The sequence below is a fragment of the Sus scrofa genome, chromosome 1, assembly GCF_054392235.1.
Source record: "Sus scrofa isolate SSC_HxYL_T2T_F1_AM1 chromosome 1, Sscrofa_HxYL_maternal_Yorkshire_Landrace_v2.0, whole genome shotgun sequence".
Classification (NCBI taxonomy): domain Eukaryota; kingdom Metazoa; phylum Chordata; class Mammalia; order Artiodactyla; family Suidae; genus Sus; species Sus scrofa.
In genome coordinates this window covers 147,711,464-147,729,166 of record NC_139383.1, presented here as the reverse complement: position 1 = coordinate 147,729,166, position 17,703 = coordinate 147,711,464, and the positions used below count along the sequence as shown (strand labels likewise).

At 34.3% G+C, this 17,703-nt stretch overlaps 1 protein-coding gene across 1 annotated transcript in view; it reads right to left on the bottom strand.

Annotated features, from left to right (window-relative positions):
• MEF2A (myocyte enhancer factor 2A) overlaps positions 1-16,465 on the bottom strand; it is a gene marked incomplete at its 5' end in the record, with an annotated part of 110,383 nt that extends 93,918 nt beyond the window's left edge. Inside the window, 1 exon segment of the mRNA NM_001097421.1 lies at positions 16,442-16,465.
• Between the last annotated feature and the right edge of the window lie 1,238 nt (positions 16,466-17,703).

Genomic DNA, 17,703 nt, shown 5'->3' with positions numbered 1-17,703 from the left:
ATTATGTTACGTATTAACTGATAATCTCCAAGCACTTCTCTTTTAAAATTTAATTAAACACAGAAAATGTCCATTTATAATAGTAAATTATCATGGTTAGATGTAAAATGCACACTATATTACCTCACATGCAGTAACTTTCCCAGTGGCTTTGTTTTCCTTCTCCACAATTAAACATTTTCTCAACATGTTTGGTGTTTTCTACAAATCTAAGCAAAACCAAGAACCAAACATGAAAGGCAATTAGAAACTTATTCAGGACAAACACACATGGCAGCTACTAGCTCAAAGGCTTATAATACTGTAACATCTTTCTTATTGCCAGCAACATTAGATATGCACATTCTCTTTGCTGACAATCAACAAATGCTTCAAATGTCTACATGTGCATCTAATGTTGAATAAATTACATGTGGAGTGTAAACATTTATCATAAGTGATCACATGGCTGGACCCAAACTAAGGGTTAAATTTGAAAGGGCAGACACGTTTCTCTGACCTCGAATTAAGCTATGACTGACTGATTGATTGACAGATTTGCCACACTGGAGCACGTGGAAGTTTCTGGGCCAGGGATGGAATCAAGTTGCGAGCCAAGTTGCTTCAGTGATAATGCTGGACCCTTACCCTACTGTGCATTGAGAGAACTCCTAAGGTATGAATTAATAAAAACAATATATCTAGAAAACATATATGAGAAAATTAAGCAATAAACTTCTACATAACCCATCAATCAAAGAAGAAATCATGGTGAAAATTAGAAAAAAAAATGAGTGAAATGCTATTAAAAGCACTTCATATCAAAATGTATTGGATGCAGCTGAAACTATACTTAAGGGGAAATTTTTAGCTTTATAATATATATGGTAGAAAGGCAAAAACCAATATTCTAAGCAATCACTTGAGTTAAAAGAACCACCAAGTTAAACCCCCAAACAGTACAAATGATGAAATAAAGGTAAGAGCAAAAATTAATGAAATAGAAAACAAACACAGAAACAACAAAGCCAAAATGTTTTCTCTTTTTTTGAAAAAATAGTAATAACTGATAAACTCCTAGAAAGCATAATACAGAAAAGAGAAAACCAGAAAATAATCCAAAACATATCTGTCCCAAAGATCTTGGATAAAGGAATATGGACTGTATCCTATATTTTTCACACGAAGACTAATACAAATAACCAAAAAAATCTGAAAGTATGGTAAATTATTTACTGACATGAAATTAAATTGGCATGTTATAACTTTAACCACTACCTCCTGTATTTCCAGCTCACACACCCTAATAACCTAACTGCAACAATTTTTTCATCCCATTAGGTCCTACAACTTATTTTAAGGCTATTGCCTTCTTTTCACTATCCTTCACCCACTTTGTTTCTTATATCCCTCCTTATCCAGTTTAATTTCCATACATTCTTACTCCTTTGGTCCCCCACATTCCCTCTTCCCCCATCCACTTCCTGGGAAAGAAAACCACCCCAAGAAGGGCCTGCTCCCATGTAGGTGAATATACCTGAAGAATAAACAACCAGGATAACTAGGCTAATTCAAGCTGAATTCATGAAGGTCATGAACATCAAACCTTAAATATTTGCTTCATACTGCCCAGCAATCTTCCAGTTCCCAATTTCCTAGTTGATTATGTAATACCATATCCTATCTTCTCATATCTCCAAGACTCATCCTTAATCCTCACATTCAGCTAATGACTTTGCTACATATTCTACCAATGGGGAGGGGGGGGGAGTGGGGGTAGGCAATCAGAAGAAAAGCCCTCCAAATTCCTGCCATCACAACTATTATCCCATCAGTACCTGTCTCATATATTCAGACTTCTTCCTTTTTAGATCCTGGCTCCCACGATTCTTTTCTACAATGTTAAATTATTCTTCAAGATATACCATACTCTTAGGTTGGAAAAATTGATAATGTCAAAATGACTATACTTCCCAAGGCAATCTACAAATTCAATGCAATCCTTATCAAATTACCAATGGCATTCTTAACAACACTAGAATAAAAAATTTTTAAGTTTGTATGGAATCACAGAAGACCCCAAATAGCCAAAGCAATATTGAGAAAGAAAAATGGAGCTGGAGGCTCCCTGACTTTAGGCTGTACTACAAAGCTAGTCATCAAAACAGGATAGTACTGGCACAAAAACAGAAAGAAAGATCAGTGGAACAGGATAGAAAGCCCAGAGATAAACCCATGTACCTATGGTCAACTAATCTGTGACAAAGGAGGCAAGAATACACAGTGGAGAAAAGACAGTCTCTTCAACAAATGGTGCTGGGAAAACTGGACAGCTATATTTAAAAGAATGAAATTAGAACATTCTATAACACTGTACACAAAAGTAAACTCAAAATGGATTAAAAGACCTAAATGTAAGGCAGGATAGTATAAAACTCCTGGGGGAAAAGCACAGGCAGAACCCTCTCTGACATAAGTCTCATCAATATTATTTTATCTCTTAAGAGTAATGAAAATAAAAACAAAAATAAACAAATGGGACCTAATTAAACTTAAAAGCATTTGTGCAACAAAGGAAACCATAAACAAAATGAAAAGACAACCAACAAAATGGGAGAAAATCTTTGCACACAAAGCAAATTATTCTCCAAAATAGACAAACATCTCATGCACCTCAATACATGCAAAAAAAAAAAAAAATCAAAAAATGTGCAGAAGATCTAAATAGGCATTACTCCAAAGACAGATGGCCAAAAAGCCCATGAAATGTTGCTCAGCATCACTAATTATTAAGAAATGCAAATCGAAACTACAATGAAGTATAACCTCACATCAGACAAAATGACCATTATCAAAAAGCCTACAAACAATAAACACTGGAGAGGGTGTAGAGAAAGGGAACTCTCCAACACTGTTGGTGAGAATGTAAATTGGTGCAACCACTATGGAGAACAGTATGGAAGTTGCTTAAAAAACTAAATATATATTAGAGAAATGCAAATGAAAATTACTATGAGGTAGCACCTCATACCAGTCAGAATGACCATCACAAATAAGTCCACAAATAACAAATGCTAGAGAGGGTGTGGAGAAAGGGAACCCTCCTACACTGTTGGTGGGAATGTAAATTGGTACAACCACTATGGAAAATAGTATGGAGGTACCTTAGAAAACTATATATAGAACTATCATATGACCCAGAAATCCCACCCTTGGGCATATATCCAGACAAAATTTTCCTTAACTTCAGGCTATATTACAAAGAACTTTCCTGTATGTTCATTGCAGTGCTATTCACAAAAGCCAAGACATGGAAAAAACCTAAATGTCCATTGACAGATGATTCGATTAAGATAATGTGGTATAGATACACAATGGAAAATTACTCACCCATAAAAAAGAATGAAATAATGCCATTTGCAGCAACATAGATGGAACCAGAGACTCTCATACTAAGTGAAGTAAGTCAGAAAGAGAAAGACAAATGCCATATAATATCATTTATATGTGGAATCTAATATACGGCACAAATGAACCTTTCCACAGAAAAGAAAATCATGGACTTGGAGAACAGACTTATGGTTGCCAAGGCGGAGGGAGTGGGATGGACTGGGAATTTGGGGGTTAACAGATCCAAACTATTGCCTTTGAATGGATAAGCAATGAGATCCTACCATATAGCACTGGGAATTATATCTGGTCACTTATGATGGAGCAACGATAATGTGAGAAAACAGAATATATATATACATATATATATATATATAATATATAATATATATGTGTGTGTGTGAGAGAGTGTGAGACTGGGTCACCTTGATGTACAGTAGACAACTGACAGAACACTTGTAAACTAGCTATAATGGAAAAAATCATTAAAATAAAAAACAAGCTAAATATAGAACTATCATATGATCTAGCAATCCTACTTCCGGCCATATATCTGGAGAAAACCATAATTCAAAAGGATGCATGCACCACAATTTCACGGCAGCACTACTACAATAGCCAAGACATGGAAGCAAGCAGCGGAGTGGATAAAGAAGATGTGATACATACATACAATGGAGTATTAGCCCTAAAAAAAAGAACTAAATAATGTCACTGGCAGCAATATGGACGGACCTAGAGATGACCATACTAAGTGAAGTTAAGTCAAAGACAAATATCATATATCACTTATATGTAGAATCTAATAAAAAATGATACAAAAGAACTTATTTATAAAACAGAAAAAATTCATAGATTGCAAAATCAAACTTACCATTAATTACCATAGGGGAAAACGTAGGGAGGAGGGATAAATTAGGAGGATGGGAATAACATACACACATTCCTGTATATAAAATAGATAATTAACAAGGACCTATTCTACAGCACAGGGAAATCTACTCAATAGTCTGTAATGGCTTATATGGGGAAAAAAATGGATACATGTATATGTATAATTGATTCACTCTGCCATACACTTGAAACTAATACAACATTGTAAGTCAACTATACCCCAATAAAATTTTTAAAATACATAAACATATTCTTCTTCTACACTGATGGCTTCTAAGTGGAAAAAAAAATGCCATTATTCTGCTCACCTAAAACACAGGAGATATATAATAAATCTCAATTCTGAGAGAAAGTTAAAATATACTACCTAACAAATTCATGTTTGCAGACTCTCAGATGTTTCAATTGTGCAAAGATCAAAGTTCTCCCCAAAGTGATCTAGAGATTCAACACAATCTGAATTAAAACACAAGCAGGTTTTCTTCACTATATACAGTAACTGACACTATTCCTCCAAATTTCATTTGGAAATTCAATAATGCAATGAAAGTTCTGGCCAGAGCAATCAAGCAAGAAAAAGAAATAAAAGGCATACAAATTGAAAAGGAAGAAATACAATCATCTGTTTGAAGATGACATATTCATATATATGAAATCTCTTAAAGATTCCACCAAAAAAAAAAAACTTTTTAATGATTCATTGAAATTTTAATGATTCATTCAAATCAACACACAAAAATCAGCTGCATTTCCATACACCAGCAACGAACAGTCTGAAATTAAAAAATAATTCCACTTGCTCAGTGGGCTGGGGATCCAACATTGCCTTGAACTATGGTATAGGTCACAGATGCAGCTTGGATCACACGTTGCTCTGGCTGTGGTGAAAGCTGGCTGCTATAGCTCTGATTCGACCACTAGCCTGGGAACTTCCATATGCCACAGGTGCAGCCCTAAAAGCCAAAAAAAGGATAAGATAAGATAACATAACATAACATAACATAAAATAAAAATAATTAAAATAATTCCATTCACAATAGCATCAAAAATAGTAAAATATTCAAGAATAAACATTTAGTCAAGAAGGTGAAAGACTTGTACACTGAAAACTAAAAAAGATTTTGATAAAAGAAATTAAAGCAGACACAATAAAAAGAAAGACATCCCATGTTCAAAGGTTGAAAGACTTAATTTTGCTAACATGTCAATATTACCCAAGGCAATCTACAAATTCAATGCAACCCCTACCAAATTTCCAATGACTTTTTTTTTTTTACAGAAACAGGAAAAGCCATTCTAAAATTCATATGTAATATCAAGGAACAATAGCCAAAATGGCCTTGAAAAAGAAGAAACTGAAAGACTCACATCCCCTAACATCAAAATTTTCTACAAAGCTACAGTAAAGCAAAATAACATAGTGCTAGCATACAGAAATACATACCAATGGAACAGAATAGAGCAGCCAGAATAAATCTGTACATACATGGTCAAATATAAAAAAAGTCAATGGACATTACCAACAGAGTAAAAAAAAAATTCACAGAATGGAAGAAAATAATTATAAATTATTGATATGAGATTAATATCCAAAATATATAAAGAACACTTAAAATTCAAAAACAAAAAATAACCCCATTTTAGAAATCAGCAAAGGACTTAAATAGACACTTCTCCAAAGAAGATACCCAAATGGCCAATAACCACATGTAAAGATACTCAACATCACTAAATTACTAGGCAAATGCATATCAAACCCACAAAATACCACTTTACACCCACTGGATAGCCATTTTATCAAACAAGGAAAAAAAAAGATAAAACAAGTATTAAGGATGTGGAAAAACTGAAACCCTTATGCATTATTTGGGGAAATGTAAAATGGTACAGTTGCACAGAAAATAGCATGGCAGTTATTCATAAAACTAAACATAGAATTACCAATTGATCCAGCAATTCTACTTCTAGGTATACACACAAAAGTATTGAAAGGAAGGACTCAAATAACATATTTGTACAGCAATGTTCATAGGAGCATTATTCACCATAGTTAAAAAGTGGAAACAACTCAAATGTTCACTGGCAGATGAACAAAAAAGCAAAAGGCAGCATATACATACAATGGAATATTTTTCAGCCTTAAAAAAGGAAATCCTATCACAAACTACAGCATGGATGAACTGTGAAAATATAATGCCAAGTGAAATAAGCCAGTTACAGAAAGACAAATACTATATAATTCCATTTATATGAGATTCCTAGAATAGTCAAACTCAGAGACCGAAATAAAATAGTAGCTGCCATGGACGGGAAGAGATAGAGCATATAAGGAGGAATGGGGAATTAGTGTTTAATGAGTACAGAGGTTCCATATGGGATGATGAAAAAGTTGCAGAGATGGACTATGGTGATCGTTGCACAGCAATGTGAATTTACCTAACACCACTGGACTGCACATTTTAAAAAGGTTAAAGTAGTAAATACTACATACATTTTACCACAATTTTAAAAAATAAAAATACTCCTTCAAAAAGTACGTACACACCTTTAAAATAACTGCAATATTCAGATTTTATCAAGCTAACCACTACCTCTTTAGGTTAAATATACCTGATTTTTCTATACAACAAAGTTAAAAGAGTTTTACTAGAAATGGCAACATTTAAAACCTGCCTTTAGAACTAAAACCTATCTTTAGCAAACATAGATTTGCATTTTTCCAACAGAGGAAATAATATATATCCTAGAGGGGAAAAAAAGAATCTAATTAAACCCTAAGGCCTAAGCTGTGTTTAGGCAAAAACTTAGTTAAAAGTGAACTGTCAGTTAACTGAAAAAATTTTTTAGTATATTATTTTATTTAAAAAAAAATCAGGAACTAGATTTTTAAAAAAGATTCCCTATAATAACTACAAATAGAGTGTAATATTTAAAAACTGTGAATGTTGTGCACCTGAAAATTATATAATAATGTAAATCAACTGTACAATTAAAAACTTTAAGAAATTAAAAAAAAAATTCCAATAGGGGCTCTGCTGTCCTAATTAAAAGAGATTTCATCAAATCAAGCTCTCACATTCAGGACAATTCTTACTAACACTTATCGCAGACATTCAGTCTTTTAAAATGAATTTTATTTACTGTTTTAAAGAACTTTGCTGCTTAAGTAAATAAATATTTTAAGAAGCATGGACTTTAAACAGAAGGTGAACTTTACCTTTTAAACCTGGCTCTTACTAACAACTATTTTTGAGTTTATTGAAACACCCCCTTTTGCTGATTCGATTATTTTTTAAACTTTTTCAAAAGCTACTAAAATAAAGTTTGTAATAAAATAACTATTTTCCATCAACAACACTACTTTTTCAATAAATAAACAGGTATCTATCAAGATTAGCTCTTTCAATAATTCATTAGTTGTTTTAAAAAGGGGAACTTAAAAATTCCATTTTGGACATAATAAACTTGAGATGGTCATGGATCATACATTAGAAATGTCAAAAAGGAAACCAGAGGGAAAAAATACACTTCGGGAGTCTTGGGCACATAGATAATATTAATGTTATGGGCAACAATGTGCTCATTCAAGGGTAAAAGGTAAAATAAAGAGGAAGAGTGAAAGCTCAAAGTACATGTATTACTGTTGCAAGCCCCAAACTATTCTCAAGACACAGGGACTTTAAATAATTTGGCCAACATTAAAAAAAAATTCAAAAAGAAATCTGTCTCTCAGCTCCCTTGAAAAATTCATTCTAGTTTTAAGAATTTATTCTAAGGAAATAATAATATTGATGATGAAAAAAATATATACGTATATGGATAGTCATCCCAACGTAACCAAAAGAGTAAAAACATGGAGGGAAAATACTCTGCAAGCATATAGGCATGAACTGTCCATATGATAAAACACCAAAAAGTTGTTTACATTTTAAACATTTTACAACAAATGTTCACATTAATGTGGAAAGAAAATATATAATTCTAGTATTTTTAAAAATTCTGCAGATAGTGTGCACAGAAAAAAGAGGCACTGTATATTCACATCACTGAAATTAATAACCTGGAGACAGTTTTTTTAAATTTTCATTTTGTTTTTTATAAAATAAACGTCATTGTTGTCATAAAGAAAAGAGTTATTACAAACATATAATGGTCACTTTTTAAATTAAGAAAATTAAAATCCTGAAAGCTAGAAAACATGAACTGTTTAAATGTTCCTTCTACTGTAGCATTTTGTGCAATTTCCAGTTACTCTTTCTTCATAATTGCTTCAAATTTCAAAGCACTATCTGACTGCAAAGGTCTCTCATAACTGAAGTGAAAAAATGTGGATCCTAGCCCCAAACTATGTCACTAAATTAACTACACAACCCTTGGTACCTGACAATTCTAAGTAACTTTTTATAACAGGAAAATTAAAATTATACACACACACACACACACACATACATATATCACATGAGGCTAGAATAAAATACTATACATTTGCAAATATTTGAGGGAAAGTGATTACTATTACTACTAAGAAATACATTTCTAGGTATGGTATGTTGTATATAATACTTATGATTAAAAAATAAAATGTGTACTTTATATTTACTGTGTGCCTGCTATTTCACATATTTACTTTCCTTGAAACGTATTTATACCTTTTTTGAATATACAATAGAAATCAGGAGAAAAAAATGAAATGGAAAACATTACGTTACAATTAATTTTTAATAATTGAATGTCAAATTGGTATTTAAGGTTATATCTTAAAAAGCAAATTAAACATGAAATATATATTAGTAATATATGATGTATTAATACATGTAGTATTAAAATGTCTATATAGTTTGTGTGTGTGTATACATTTGCGTGTGTATCTGTACAGCTGGCATATTTTTCCTTAGGCGTAGTAGATATTCTGATTTCCTTTTCCTATAAATAATCTATCAATGAAAAGGGGGGAAGAAAGAGTTCTGAGTCAATCTGCTCCAGGACCTGTTTTAATCTATACCTTGTTCTTCACCAGATTTCAATCAAGATGCTTAAAATAGGGTAGAATCCTATAATTTTCAAGTTACCTTAGAAATCATCCTGTATTAACTCCTAATCCTTCGGCAAAGAAGAAACTGATATCTGAGGCAAACAATGATCCCTCCAAAAATCTCAGTTCCAACAGCTATGAACTTTTCTACTATAACATGGAAGTTGTTCCATTAGTCACTCAAATATTATCTTCTCAATCTTTCTCTTAATTATGCACTACTCTGCATATCATTATTTTTCCTCTACATCAATTCTTTTTCACTTTAATAAATGTATGTAAAATAAAACCTTAGTAAAGCTATAATCGAAAAATTAGTATAACTTGCCACAAATGGAAGAGTGCCTTAAAAATAATGAAAACATAACCAAATACTAAATAAAATAAAAGCAATTAAATATATTGTTGGTATGTATATATGTATGTGTATATCATGGTATTATTACCTATAGCTTCAGTGATTATATGGTAAATCTATATAACATATATATATAATATATAAAGTATAGAATATTGCTAACTATAAGTACCATGATTATATAGTAAATCTATATATATAAAGCACATATAATATGCATAAAAGCATATTAACTATAAGCAAAACAAATCAAATTACCTGACTCATAAAAATGCATACCTGAAAATAATTTCTTCAGTAAGAAGAAAAGGATTGTAAAAAATTAGTATTAAAGAGGGATTCTGCTTCTTTTCACTTAGAAAGACAACAGCAATTTTTAGTTTTAAGTAAACCAGATCAAAGAATGCCATCTCACGTGTGTACTTAATCAGAGATGGAAAGGTTTGGGCAACCTTCTTTGATAGGGTTGGAATATTGAAAATTAATTCCTAATCATAAAATTACCTTTTGTTCAATAAGGTTTTGCCTCAAAATAATTTCTGAAGCCTTCTTCCTAAATGCAAAAATGTACTTGGCAATTTTCGAACAGTAATAGGAAATGGGTATTATTTCCATTCATTTCTGCCATCCAAGTTTGAGAAAATACTGAAAACAAAACAAAACAAAACTTTTTCAGGCTTCCCAAGTATCTTTACATAACATTCAAAACATTCAAAATATGTTCAAAGCCAGCTCATCAGCTAAGTACACAGCCACAGGATTCAAGACAACTACATTTTCTATTATGTATTAGATGGTTGAGCAGAGAAATGAAGTTTTTCTTTTTTTTTTGCCTTTTTTTTAGGGCTGCACCTGCAGCATATGGAGGTTCCCAGGCTAGGGGTCGAATAGGAGCTGTAGCTGCTGGCCTATACCACAGCCACAGCAATGCTAGATCCAAGCCATGTCTGCAACCTACACTACAGCTCAGGGGAACAATGGGATCCTTAACCCACTGAGCGAGGCCAGGGATCAAACTCGTAACCTCATGGTTCCTAGTCAGATTTGTTTCCGCTGTGCCATGACAGGAACTCCGAGAAATGAAGTTTTTCAAGAGCCCTGGTACAAAGCATTTTACACACGACGTCGTTATATTGTTCCCACCTCATTATCAGATGGGCGTTACTATTACTCCCATTTTAAATCTGAGAAAAACTGAAACTGACAATAAACAGCACTTCCCCAAGGTCACAGTGAGGCCAAGACTCAACCCCAGAATCTTGTGACTCCAGAACAGTGTTCTAATAGCTGTACTCTGATACCAGAGTAAGACAGGAGTAGAAGCTAAGGCTTTGCATCAGTTTTCCCAGAGCAGTTAGCATCAGGTTCCAAGTATCAGCCTTGACTAGGCATGCTGGGTTCAGGGACCCCAGGTCAACAGTCTGGCCACCACTAGCCTAAACTCTACCACAAAACCTGTTATCTCACTCTTGGCAAGGATTAGGTGGGAGCAAAGACTACCAATACCAGCCAGATAAAGAAATCTTCCACCACTCCCACAGCCTGGTTCCTCCAGACCTCCTTCCTTCTATCCTTAACAGCCATGCCAGGGACATGGCAATCCTTGAAGCTGTAGCTGCTGCCTCCTCCGGCTTGCCCACACTTTGGGATATAGAATTTCCCTGACCTACTATACTACTTTTGAACAATTTAAAATTCACATGTGCCTTAGAAGAAAATATAAAGAATGTCTTCAGCAAGAATACGAATGTCTGCAACCATTGATAACAATACTTTAAAGTACAGGCTATGTTCCATTTTTGTCAATTATCCCAATAATGCTCTTTAAGAGGTTTTTTTTCCCTCTTCAGTACATGATCTGTTCAGGTTCACCTATCACATTTAGCTGTCTTTTTCCCCCCTCTTTTGACTGCTCCATGACATACGGAAAACCCCAGCCAGGGATCAGATCTGAGCTGCAGTTGTAACCTATGCTGGAAACACCAGACCCTCAGTACCTGGGATCAAACCTGCGTCCTGGCACTGCAGAGACACCAGCTGAACCCATTGCACCACAGTGGGAACTCCCAGCTGTCAGTCTTTTTAGTCTCCTTTCATATAGAAGATTCTCGGCCTTCACCTTTCATGATATTGACATTTTGAAGAATATGAGTCAGTTATTCTACAGAATATTCCTCAGTTTAGGTCTGTCTTATTATGTTTCCTCACATTTAAATTCCCAGTCAAAACACTATATAAGAGAACTTGTATCCTTCTGAGGGTATCACATGCAGAGACACATCTCTGCCACTGATGTTTATTTTTGATCACTTGTTCCAAGTGTAATCCAATTTCTTTGCCGTATAAACCTATTCCCCTCTTGCAAATAACAAGCAATCTGTGGAAAGTTAAAACCATATAAATATCCTACTCCTCATGAAACTTTTTGAGAACCTCTGACAATTCTTACTTGAAGCAACTGATAACAACTATAAAATGACAGTCTTCCGATTTCACTACTCCCTCCACATTTATTAACTATAAGGAGGAGCCTTCTCCTTTGCTCTACATTATGTATTTATCTAGTTATTGTCAGTATGGATTTACATAACCCTCTTTTATTCAATGGGTTATAATTCACTACCTTACTAATTCTGATGCTCAAATTATCCTCAACTTGGCCAGTGGGACCCCCCCCACACACACAATTCAAGCTGGCTCCTGTATCTTTTTAACATTCTTAGAGCACTTCCTTACATTTTGGCCCAAAAGAATAGACTAGGCTCATCTGGTACCTTCCTGAGCCATCCCTAGAATAAGTCTTTTATCAAAGTGAACCTAGTTCTGTTTACTGGGGAATGGTAGTGAGAAGTCAAGATCTAGGTGGTGGTAGGTGTGCTCACTACTACTGTGGTGCCAACCTTCTAAGCCACTTTTAGGAAATGTATAAATAAAATGTGAACATACGTTCATCCCACTACCTGCATTCCCACAAGATTCTTCTCTGCCTTCCCTATGCCATGTTTGTACTTGTCTTCTTCCAGAGTAAGAACTGTGGCTTGCAATAACATCAATGCATCTACCCATTTCCCAAATGCAGAGTTTCTCAACTGCTGCACTATCAACATTTAAGACCAGATAATAATTCTTTGTTGTGGAGGAGAGCTGGAAATCCTATGTATTGAAGCAGGTTTAGCAGTACAACTTTCTGACTTCTACCTGTTAGATGCCATTAGATCCTTCCCTCCAGTCATGAAAATTAAAAGTATCTCTATCACCAAATATTCCCTAGTGGTCAAAGCCTCTGGTAGAGAAGCACTGCCTACAATATACATAAATCTCCAAAGGTAAAAAACTTTGCATGTTTTCAGGATAATCAGATTTCCAGACAGTAAGACAGACAAGAACCTAAGGAAAGTAATTCTTTGAACTCAAATTTGCCCTTTTCATTTAATAAGGTGTTTATTGACTATCATTTGAGAGACATGTATCTTCAGAATAGTCAAGAATAGGAATAAAACTTCAAGGGTTTCAATGGTTAGCTATATGTAAAAAATAATATAGTAAAGACATTAAAGCGCAGAAGCACAAAAAAACTCATGTATTCCCGTAAGAATATTCCAGCTCAATACAGCATCCTAGGTTATAATCAAGTTTCTTATAGACACAGAATGTAAAATGAGTACAGAACAAAAATATTTAATCTGCTTCATTTTACTTCATTTTACTGCAGCCATTATAAATGAGTTCAGCCTTTCATTCCTACAGGAAATCAAGATTGTTTATATAGCAGAAAGATTATTTTGTGTAATTAATTAACAATAAACAAACGCATCCTAAAAATTTTGGTACGGTTTCACTATATATCTTTTCTATAACATAAAAGATGTGATTCTTTCAATTTCAACTAATTTGTGTACCTCCAGAGGATTATGATAAAATTTAAATTAAAAACCTTAAAACAGTATTATAAACTTCACAGAATATCCATGAAACATTAATCACCTAATCAATATAACTTTTTTTAACACTCTCAATTCTATACCAGAAAAGATTCTATAGTCCAGCTACTCAAAAAAACAGAAAAAAAATTCACTTTATACAATCCAGCTAAGGATGTTAAAAACTCCTAACAACGAGCGCCAAATGTAATCTACAAAAGCATAAATTTTTGGAGCTCCTGTCGTGGCTCAGCAGAAACGAATCCAACTAGGAACCATGAGGTTGTGGGTTCGATCTCTGGCCTCACTCAGTGGGTTAAGGATCTGGCATTGCAATGAGCTGTGGTGTAGGTCGCAGACGTGGCGTTGCATCTGGTGTTGCAGTGGCTCTGGCACATAGGCCAGAGGCTACAGCTCCTATTCGACTCCTAGCCTGGGAACCTCCATATGCCTCGGGTGCAACCCTAAAAAGCACCCCCCCAAAAAAAGTATAAGTTTTCTTGAGCCCATCAAAAAGTTGAGGTTGTAAGGCAATCAAGTGAATTTGAAAGGCTGACAAGTCTGAGGAGACAGAACCATGAACTGATTTACTTTGGCAGAACATGGGGAAAATAAGCTGCTACTACAAAGGCTGGTAAAAAGAAATCAGCTGACATTTTAATATTTTCTTAAAGGCTGAGTGGGCGAGTATGACAGTTTAGAATCTCTGGAAAGCACAGACAAAGGGCAATGTATTCCTTTCTATATGCTCACAAGAAAGACCAGGGGATGGCAGAAAAGATATAAGAAAGGCCCCCTTGATGACATACAAATTCCTGTCCACTTTCCAGGCATCAGAGTTGTCTAACTAGATACATAACTCTCGGCTACAGTTAAGTAAATTTCTTTTATTCTTGGTTTTAAAATCTGTAAAAAGGGAATAATAAATTTCACAAGAGTTTTGTGGATGATTCATTAGGAGCTTAAAAAATTATATTCATTACTATTATTCAGTATTCCAACTCCAAGTACCCATTTGTTGATCATAAAATTAATGAGGGCAGATAGGCTTGGCTGCCACCTAAAGAACATCTAAAAGGCAAAGTCCCAAAACAGGGGTAAAGAAGCAAACAAAAGATCAATTTTTTTTGGTCTTTTTTTTTTTTTTTTTTTTTAGGGCTGAACCCTCAGCATATGGTGGTTCCCAGGCAAGGGGTCATATTGGAGCTGCAGCTGCTGGCCTATGCCACAGCAACACAGGATCCGAGCCGCATCTTTGACCTACACCATAGCTCACAGCAACATGGGATCCTTAACCCGCTGAGCAAGGCCAGGGATCAAACCTGCGTCCTCATGTATACTAGTCTGGTTTGTTAACTGCTGAGCCACAATGCGAACTCCCAAAAGATCAATTTTAAATTCTGCTAATAAGATATTTAGAGAATTCATCAGATATTGTAAAGCTATAAAATTTATACTTATAATGAGAGGAAAAAGGTAGTTATTTGGAAGAAAACAGTGATTCTCTTTTATGAAAGGAAGAATTATCTTTTAATTTACCTAGATTGAAAGTTCGTGATTTACATACACTGTTTTTCATCAAGAGCATTTACTCTTTTTAATACATTTTAATTTTATACCACAGACATCACAATAAATAAACTAGATTTATTGAAGGGATTCTTTTTTTTTTTTTTTTTTTTTTTTTTTTTTTTAAGTCTTTTTACAGCTGCACCTGCAGCATATGAAAGTTCCCAGGCTAGGGGTCAAATCAGAGCTGCAGCTGCCAGCCTACACCACAGCCACAGCAACAAGTGATTAGAGTAGCATCTGCAACCTGTTCAGCAGCCAGTGGCAACACCGGATCCCTAACCCACTGACTGAGGCCAGGGATCAAACATGCATCCTCATGGAGACATCAGGTCCTTAACCCACTGAGCCACAGTGGGAACTCCTACTGAAAGTATCTGTAATTGTCTGAGGGTTTTCTGACTACAGAGAAACACTACTTATTCTCTACGCCTTTTTTAATGTTCATTTTCCTTAGTGTGTGTGTGTGTATACATAACCTCAAGATAAACATTAGATACTTAGAAGAAAATTCATATTCCTTTAGTTTCAAAGATGAAAATAAAAGTTGAAAGAAAAAATAAACTAGGATTTTAACCATCCAGAGCATTTGTTTCTCCCTATGAGCATAAACAGAGTCTAGGTCAACCACATATTGCCTAGGGACTACACTAGTAGGGAAGGATAACTAAATAAAGACGTTTAGGATAAAACACCAGAAAAAGTAGAACACAAAAATGACAGAGAAAAGACAGAAGAGGGACCCAAGTTAGGCAACTCTGAAACCACCGTAACTCTGAACTTCTTGTGGGATGAGATGATAAAATCCTTACTGTTTTGATTAGCCTCTCCGTTACCTGGAACAGAAAGCATCACATCTGATACATAAACACAGACAGTTTAAAAACTTATTATAATCTGCTCCCAAAAGAATAAGTAAATTACAGATCATTTCAAAATGTTTCAGTCACACCATTTCCACATGAAATCATAATTATTCTTTCCTTGATCTATCACTTCATTTTATAATTTTTATCCTAGCCATAAAAGACATGCAACAGCAGAAACTGTCACAACATTATAAATCAACTATACTTCAATAAAAATTGAATTTTCAAAAAAAGATGTGCAAATGCTCATAAGACCAAAACCTTCTAAGTCAAAATACCAGATGATAAAAAAGGCAGAAATAGAAAACAAAAATGCCTTGTGGGAGTTCCTATCATGGTTCAGTGGTAATGAACCTGCCAAGGATCCATGAGGATGCAGGTTGGATCCCTGGCCACACTCAATGGGTTAAGGGTCTGGCACTGCCGTGAGCTGTAGTATAAGCCACAGATGCCTCAGATCTTGCATTGCTATGGCTGTGGTGTAGGTCAGCAGCTGTAGCTCCAATTCAGCTCCTAACCTGGGAACTCCCATGTGCCGTACCTGTGGCCCTAAAAAGAAAAAAAAAAGAAAAAAAAAAAAAAAACCTTGTAAATATAAACCATACAACCAAATACACATATAGCCTAAAAAATGAGAGCCTCCTATGCAGTTCTTAAAAAGCTGGCTATTTTTTATATCTATAGTCACCCAGAACAGCACAGTCTTTATAAGAAATGACATGTGAACTGAGCACATAATTAAAAACTGCTTAACAGCAATATCGGGTGATAAAAGGCAGCATTCTAAAATGTACAATCAATTCTTGTAATATATATATAGATCATAATCATAGGCAAAATAAAAGGCAATAAGTGACTGTAGTAAAGTAGGAGATAGTGGATCAGTAAGTTTATTGATTTAGCTACTCATTGCTTCTGAAAATTCAAAAGTATCTGACAAGACTGCTTCAAAATTCTCTCACATCCAGCCAACTAATCAAAATTCAGCATCTGTTTCAGAAAGGTTCTGCTTGGCATAATGAGACAAGTTTTTCTTCACTGTAATAAAAAAATCTCATGGCCACAGCTCTCAACAGTTTACCAATCAACAAAAAGAAACCTGAATCTAGTATTATTTTACAGGCATTCAGTACCCAAAAGGCATTCTTTCTAATCATCAACTGACAGTATAAAAGTGAGGCAGCTTAATAGGTGATTTTTTTTTTTAATGTGCTTCAGACCAAGTTTTTCTGCAAAGGGCTTATTAAAAAGGAATTATTTATTCCAAACTCAGACCCTGGAAAAGCAGCAAAATGGTTAATACTAAATTTAACTGCCTTTCACTGATTTGTAGTAGGCATTAACAAGTACTGGTAAAACAAAAGTCTTGAACTCTAGTGTTAAGAGAAGCCAATACTTAAGATACATTTATGCTATATCACCTTAATACCTCAATGTTCATTTGTCCTCTCAAAACTAAGGACAAAACAAAAATAAATTAAAGACTGAATTAAGATCAAGATGTAGTCCTTTACAAATGCTAACAATTATCTATGGACTATGAAAAGCTAGTCAAGATATCAATACTTTAATTTTGTCTGATGTCTTCAGAGATATTATAAAATGGACCTGAATTTGCTAGGTAATATTTTCCCATTATCTCTTTGAAAATAATTTTTAATAATAAAAAAGCTTTATTCTGCATTATTTATT